Consider the following 8,718-nt stretch of genomic DNA (forward strand, 5'->3'; position numbering starts at 1 on the left):
CTTCACAGCTAACTAATTCTGCCAACACCGGTGCTAAAAATGCCAATAAATAGCTCCCCAAAACGGTCCTTTTCAGGACCAACCCCTGTTAATGCTTCGGCATTTACAGTGCTAACGCAAAACATCGAGGGCTTCTCGGCATGTAAAGGTGAGCTACTAGCCACCTTATGCGCGCAGAGTCAATGTGATGTTTTGTGTTTGCAAGAGACGCACCGGGACGAGACCAGTGTCCGTCCAAAAATACCGGGAATGGATTTAATTATTGAAGTACCTAACGCACTCTACGGAAGCGCCATATTTGCTAGGCCGGGCATAGTCATAGATAGTGCAGCATTCAGTAACACAAATAACATTGAAATCCTAACAATAGAAACCAAAAGATGTACAGTTACATCAATATACAAGCCACCAAATGCTGATTTTACTTTTGAAAAACCATCCAATTTTGAAAATAGCCTTACAAAAATAATAGCTGGAGATTTTAACAGTCATAGTTCTACCTGNATTTTTTTATTATTAAGCACAAAATGTTAAATAATAATAGAATCACAGTAATATAATGAAATTATTCTATAAAAAATTAAAACATATTTAAATTATAAGTAATAAAACATCACATTTTAAAATACATTAACTGAAAAGTATAATTTAAAAATAATTTCTGTCAACGATTTTTTATATAAATAACATATTTTGTATAAATTGAATCATTATTAATAATTATTAACTGAAAATAAAATCAACGTAATTTTTATTTCACAGTGAAAATATTTTATATTTCAAAATGTATACGAAATATTTATTTTCATTTGGTTTGATTTGCATTATTCTCAATTTTGACTTGGTAAACTCCAAAGATAAAGTTTTTTAAAGTAGCCGATAATATGTAGTTGCTTATATCTTTATCTAATTATTTAATAAATGTGTATTATATAGCTTTGTAAATTAATTTACAAAAATAACATGTGTGTAATAAACTCAAGCATAAAAAAATGTTCGTACATGCTCCTTAACCTCTTCCCACTTTTATAATTTTTCTGAAGAGAAACTTCTTTACAGTGGATCTGAAAAAAAATGTTATCGAGCATCACGGTCAGCTGTAAAGTATATTATATATTATAATTTATCACTGTATTATCGAAAATAAAAGTAATTTTTTTTAATATGTATGAAATAATTTAATTTCAAATAATTTTGATTCTGTATAAATAAAAAATTTAAAAAACCATAGTAGTTGCAATTTCCCATCATCTTTGACTGAGATATTATCTCAAACAGTATGTACAAAAATAATATTCTAGGTACTAACATATTCACAAACAATTAATATCTAAAATTTATAAAGTTTTACGCTTACATATACACATTTGTGACATTAAAAAACTCATTTAATACATCCATATATATCTCATATTTACATGGCAGTATTAAATTAATACATATACAGGGTTATTAAGTCTACAATAAAAAGTTTTAACACATATTCGTTCAATAAATTAGTAATTATTAATAATATCTGTATTTTATTATCAGGCATGTAGCCAGAAAATGTTTATTAGAGGGGCCAACAATTTAGGGCACTTGTATCATTTTCCATAATTTGTTTCCCATGAAAAGCTTGTGGGGGGGCTCCCTCCACTCCTCCTTAGACAGTATCCCATTCTATGAATCTTACAAGTTCAAAATTTGTGTTTATTTTTAAAAAATTGGTGGATAATTCCAAAAGTTACATGATCAAGATTTTTTTTTAAAAAAACTAAAAAAACACGCTTTTAAAGCACATCGAACTAAAAAGTTAAAAATAATTTTTAAAATAATTATGAATAAAAAATACTAATATTATTATGATAAAAGCGTGGGTGCTTTGTGCCATATTTTTCGTATATTGAGCGCCCGACGCTTTTATCACAATAATACTAGTATTTTTTATTCATAATTATTTTAAAAATTATTTTTACTTTTTAGTTTGATGTGCTTTAAAACGTGTTTTTTTTAAACTATATTTATTTTTTTAAATACTATTTTACTTACTCCCCTGTGGACGATTAAAGGATTAAATAAAAAAAAAAATTCTATCAAATGAAAGAAAAATACCTAAGGTTTCAATATAAAAATATACTATTTTGATTTGTTAACATTTCAATAAGTTATGGCAGTTTTAAGTACAAAAAAAACCCAGCACATGGAGGTCGCGGCACAGTGGTGACGTGGCATAGATGGATCAAGTATAATGATATCTGACAGTGATTAAAATCACTATAAAAAAAAAAAACGCTTCGATGCAAATCTTTATATAGTGTTTAATTTTAAAAATTGGTGGATTTTCCAAAAGTTACACGATCTGCTAGTTCCTTATTAATATCCTGATTAAGATAAAATATGTCGAATGAAAAGGGGATTATTAAAAAATATTATTACTCATAAAAAAATTGTGTTGATCCATACATTTTTCAAAAAGTTATAGCATTATAAAATTAAAAATCATAATCGAAAATTTTCACACAAAAATAGCATTTGGTTGCTATTTTCCCCGTGAAGACAAAATAAAGTCCGAAATTTTTTTTTAATAAAAAAGTACATAACATTAGCTTTAATTTATGATATAGATAAAAGTGTCAGACTTTCGGGTATATTTTAAAAATTTAAGTGGAAAAAGTTAATTTTTTGTAAAAAAGTTGTCATTTTAAATCCCCCCCGTGGGCAGGTAAAGGATCAGATTTATAAAAAAAATATATCAAATGAAAAGTAACGATACCATGCATCTATATAAAAAAATTATGGGAATTTTAAGTAAAAAAAATTGAAAAAATTAGCGATTTTTAAATTTGCAATTTTTGGGGGGTTTCCCACATTGGCGGGGAACGAGGGATTTTTTTTTAATTTTTGAGTGTAATGTCTTCGACTAGATACGATTTGTGATCTTTTGACGTATCATTGAAAGAAATCGGTTCTGTGAGAGCTGAGAAAAAGTGATAACAGACACAAAAAAAAAAAAACACATTATAGTAAAATTAATACCTTCTCAGCTTTGCATCGAAGCTAATAAAATAATGATGTGAACATAATAATCAAATAAGCTGATTTAATTTTTCAACTTTTAAGCTATTAAGAAAAAATAATTTTTACCTAAATACTAATAACAAATAAGTTATAAAAAATTTAAAAATAAATATAAATTATAAACAATGTAAAATTTATTTTATTTAAAATTAAAAACAATTCCTGCCTTTTTTTAGTCATATTTTTATTACTATTATTTAGAGCACGCAAATAACAAATTAACAAAAACAAATAAATTACCTATTGTAACTACTAAATTATAAAAAAAGAAACATATTAAAGATAAGATTATCAAAAAAAATTTTTATAGTGTATACTTTATAGAATTTTGTAATCAACTAGATTCTAATTATTAAATTGCAGATTCTCGTTAGTTTGTTATCATTTTTTGGACCATAGTTAAAAAAAATTTACCTACAACCACGATCGGAGTAACTGCTATTCCATTTATTATTACTTCTAGAACGTTATCTTTTTCAAATAACGTTTTCTATGAATAGAAAAGTGAAAATACAGCCATAATAATAACTGTATTACTCAATAGTAATCACAAATTAATAATAATTTCAATGTAAAAGCCTAGCACGTTTTTGATAATTCGTAAAAATAATTGAGTTTTAAAATTGGGGGGATGGCCCTAGGCCACATTAAATCTAAGGGGGGCCAGACCCACCCTGGCCCACCCATGTCTACGTGGCTGTTTATTATAATAATTCTCACAATAATTGTAACGTGACACCATCACAGATGTTTGATTCATTTGATGATGGGATGGTAACGTAGTGGCATGCAAGATAGTCACCTGTGTACTACTTCGGACCGCTTCATGGACGGCATTTGTGTGTACACTCACCCCGCTTCATATACATTGTCGCCTTATGATTCCAATTGTTCTTAATTATTTCTGGCACTGGATATTTTATTTAGTTTTTGACCCCTACTCTTAAGGCTAGCCATGTGGTCGCCAATAGACCGCCGGACGTTTTGTTGGAAATTAGCCATCGTCTAACTGGTGAGTTAATTTTTGTCCGTAGTGGTGTGTTTTTTTTGAAGTTGTGTGCGTTACAACAAATTGTTTTTTATATATAAATATATTTTTCTCGTGTGGCCGCTAAATTTGTATTATATAAATTTTTTTGTATGTTGGCGTCGGCTGAACCTGCCTCCGGTTTCTTTAGCCTTTCGGGGCTGGTAACGTATAATTTTTAATTAATGTTTTGAGCCAGAATTTTTTTTAGCACACCGTGTCATAAGCACGTGTGGCGAATTTTATTTTATTAATTTTTTTGTAGTTGTCCCTATTTTTTATTATTTAGGTCCAACATAGCAAGCGTGTTACAATATCACCTGTCATGTTATATATACATATTTTGTGATTTTCTTTTATATGGGTTTTATATTATATTATATGGATGGGGGGTGTATGTATTATAAGTATGATGAGGTGACGTAGTGCATTTAATTCCGGGAAGTCCCAACGTCTTGCAAGCTAAGTCTAAATGTTTTAAACCAGTCGCTTACTTGGGACGTATACCTGCCGGGCTTAGTGGTAATGCCGTGGTTAATTTTTCTTATAAATCAGACCCTTTATCTGCCAATAGGAGCGGATTTAAAATGACAACTTTTTCACCAAAAAATTTACTTTTTCAACTTAACTTTTGAAAGTATCCCGGAAACACTGACACTTTTATATATACCTTAAATTAAAGATAATGTAATATACTTAATTATGGAAAAAAAAAAATGTTTGGACTTTATTTTGTCTCTATGGTGAAATTGGCTATCGTATGCTAATTTTGAGAATTAATACTAATAATTCTCGATTTTATATTTAAAATTTTTAACTTTATATTTATATTTTAAAAAATGCATAAATCAATAAACTTTTTTTATGATAAATAATATTTATATATCTCTTTCATTCGACATCCTTTTTTTTTAATTGGACCATTTCTCTTAATACAGGGACGGTTTAAGACTTAAAAATGCATATAGAAAGTAGAACTTAATTTTTGAAAGTGTTCCGGAAATAGGGATATTTTTATTTAATCTTAAATTAAAGCTAATGTAATATACTTTATTATGAAAAAAAAATTTTCGAGATATAGTGAAAATGTTTTTTCATATTCAAAAATATGTAATTATTGTGTTAAAATTCTTTGTATTGTATTTTAATTTATTTTAATATACTTTAAATATACATCATTATTCAATACGACTAACCATCAAAACATTCTACCACAAATGCATATAATAATAATTGTTTGTTAATGCGGTGTGTGGTCATTCTTAGGGTCGAAATCTACTATTGAGATGGCTACCGTATAATCAGACAACAAATTTGTTTTACTACTCTTACAATTGCATTATTACAAATAATATTATACACATCTCTAGGTTGAAGTTTTTACAGAAAATACATTATTTCAAGCAGTTGTCTATCTACGATTATTTGATGAAATCTAAAATAATTCATGGTAATACATTAAACTTTTATTTTAACACTATTTATAACAGTAAATATTTAAAAAATTTATTATTATTAAGCACAAAGTGCTATATAATAATAGTACCAAACTAATTTAATGAAATTATTCTAAAAAAAATTAAAGCTATAATTAAGATATAAGTAATAGAACGTCCCATTTTAAATTTACTTACCTGAAAAATATAATTTGTACATAATTTCTGTAAATAATAATTTACATAAATACATTTATTATATATTAAAATTTTTTTAATATTATCAACGCAACTTTTATTTCACATTGATAACATTTAATATTTGAAAATGTATACTAAATATTTACTTTCATTTGGTTGGTTTGATTTGCTTTATACTCAATTTTAACCTTGTAAACTAAATAGATAAAGTTTCTAAGTTGAACTTATTGTTAAAAAACCCTAATTGGCTAAAATTAAGAAAAAGTTTACATATTATTGATAGAAGTCATGGAATAATCACCTTTCACCAATTCAATAAAGGAATTACAAGAAGTCATTTTGTTATATCGGAAAATGTGAACGATAAAGCGAGACAGTTTTATTTGTTTTTAAGCTGCAATTTTTCTAAGACACTAAGAGATATACAGACTATGTAAAAGTATTATGGACAGAATGTAAAAATATCCCGACCAAAAAGAAGACTGTAAGATAAATATTTATTTTCATTTGGTTTGATTTGCATTATACTCAATTTTAACTTTGTAAACTCAATAGATAAAATTTCTAAGTTAAATTATTTTTAAAAAACTATTATTGGCTAAATTTAAGAAATAGTTTGCATATTATTGACGGAAATAATGAAGAAATCACCATGGACCAACAAAAGACTTTGTTACATCTGAGAATAAGAACGATAAAGCAAGACATTTTTATTTGTTGCTGAGATGCAATTTTTCGAAGAAATTAAAAGATTATACAGAGTTTGTAAGACTATTATGGGGAGAATGTAAAAAAATATATAAAGCAGAAAAAAAAAATGTAAAAAACAACTAATAATGGAATGTGCTTCTTTCACAAATTTCATTGAAGATTGGACGATTGCATTTTCTTCTTTTTCAAATTACACTTAAATGGAACTTAATTATAACATTGATTCATTTGTATTCATAGTATATTATTTAGCTTCCTCATACAACAAGAATGACAATTTTATAGACGAAAAACTCGATGAATTAATTTGTTCTTTATCTTAATATAATTATTAAAATAAGTATTTTTTTTTTTGAGAGATCGAAACCAATATTTATTAAATTTTCGTCTGGCCTGACTAAAACAAGATTCATAAATATTTATGTAAAAAATTTATCAAGGCGGTATTGTGGTGGCCCAATGTGTCCCGCGCTGGCGTCTTGAAAGGATGCGGCACAATAATCTTCAAGACAAAATTAAACACTGCAAATATACTCGTAAGTTTTTCTGCGTTGATGCCGGCAAGATGTTCGTTAAAACAAAAACTTTAACGACGAGACTAGCTACCCAATAAGAAAAGCTCACAATAAATTTTTACTGTTAAATAGAAATTTAAAGTTATAATAGGCTTATAAAATAATTAAAAAAAGTTTCATGTTTAAAATATTTTTCACATTTATTTCCACAATAAGAAAAATAAGTAAATAAAACATTATTATTCAATGAAGAAATTAACTTTGACACAACTTACGTCGCAATAATGTAGTCGACACTGGTTTTGAGGGTAGAGACCCGTGGGCCGTTTATTAATGAACAACAACAGGTTAATTTAAAAAAAAGACAAACAAACTGAAAAGACGAACACAGTAATAATAATGTTCGCATAATATCGAGGCACTTTCGCTGGTGTCGACGACGCGTGTCCGGCATAGTTCTCGGCTTCAAAAAATTCACTTTATCACAATCTCTACAATAAATAGATTTTATCCCATAATTAGTTGGGTGTTTTGTATTTTAAATAAGAGAACCCTGTTTTGGTGATCTTGTATTTTCCAAAATATGTGACATACATGTACAAATGATAACATCATACTATATGTTAATATTATAAGTAATAATATAATATTACATAACTCACATTTAAATCATTTTTATAATTTTTTTTTTTGTAAAAGGGGGTTAAATTTGATAGTGACCAACTTTCTTCAATAGGACTATAATGACCTTAAATATAGACAGATAAATTTAAAAAAAATTGAAATAACAATAACCACAAGAAAAATGATGATTGTTTACACGAAAGTAGCATTTTTTATTTAAGTTCAAAAACTTTTTACTTATAGGTGACAAGATGTTGGGACAAAAATTTTTTATACTTATAGCAAATAGCATTAACTTGAATTTAGCATATGTATGAAATTCGAAGTATTTCTGGAACATTTTTAAAAGTTAAGTTAAAAAGGTTATCTTGTCATGCAAAAGTATCAATTTTGAATTTCCCCAGTGAGTAGGTTAAGAGTCAGATTTCCAAAATAAATATACATGATAAAAAGGAAATACAAAAAAATGTTTGTAAAAAATAAGTTACATTTAATACTTTAATTTTCTTTAAAATTTAAAAAGTTAAAAAAATGTTAAAACTTACTGATTTTAAAAATAGTAATTTTTTTTGGAAATTCACATGGAAAAACATTTTTTTCAGTTTTTGAGATTAATTTCTTTTACTAGATATAATTAGTAATCTTTTGGCATTTCTTTAAAGAATATCAATTGGGTGAGAGTAGAAAAAATGCAAAAATTATAAGGGTATTGGAACTTTAATNTGGGTGAGAGTAGAAAAAATGCAAAAATTATAAGGGTATTGGAACTTTAATGACGGAAATGTACGCGTTACTAATTGGGTAATTATACAAAGCATTTTCACAATAAAAAAAATTGGAAATTTAAGCTAGATCAAATAAAATAAAAAATGTTCTAATAAAGAAAATTAAAACTTTTGATATAGTACTTTTAAAAGATAAGAATAACGTAGCAAACTTTTTCTTTACTCTATATTTCAAATATTTATAACATTTGAAATAAGAGATTAAATGCTGCTATCTACCAGACGTTTCTTAAATAGATCATTTATTATTTTATAAGCTAATTAAACATTTGTATAATTAAAAATTGTATGTGTTATAAATACGGCTGCTATTTGCACATAGAATGTAAGACGTTGGGACAACATAAATTTTATTTTAA

The 8,718-nt window shown here is 26.7% G+C and overlaps 1 long non-coding RNA gene across 1 annotated transcript in view; it reads right to left on the bottom strand.

Annotated features, from left to right (window-relative positions):
* Nucleotides 1-881: 881 nt before the first annotated feature.
* LOC126906166 (uncharacterized) overlaps nt 882-8,718 on the bottom strand; it is an 8,568-nt gene continuing 731 nt past the window's right edge. Inside the window, exons 2-3 of the long non-coding RNA XR_007704197.1 lie at nt 5,722-5,748; nt 882-1,064 (exon numbers count right to left, since the gene is read on the bottom strand). This is a non-coding gene — a long non-coding RNA (uncharacterized LOC126906166). The remainder of the gene's footprint in view (nt 1,065-5,721; nt 5,749-8,718) is intronic.

Source organism: Daktulosphaira vitifoliae, unplaced genomic scaffold (genome assembly GCF_025091365.1).
Source record: "Daktulosphaira vitifoliae isolate Bord-2020 unplaced genomic scaffold, ASM2509136v1 Scaffold_4, whole genome shotgun sequence".
In the NCBI taxonomy this organism is placed as follows: domain Eukaryota; kingdom Metazoa; phylum Arthropoda; class Insecta; order Hemiptera; family Phylloxeridae; genus Daktulosphaira; species Daktulosphaira vitifoliae.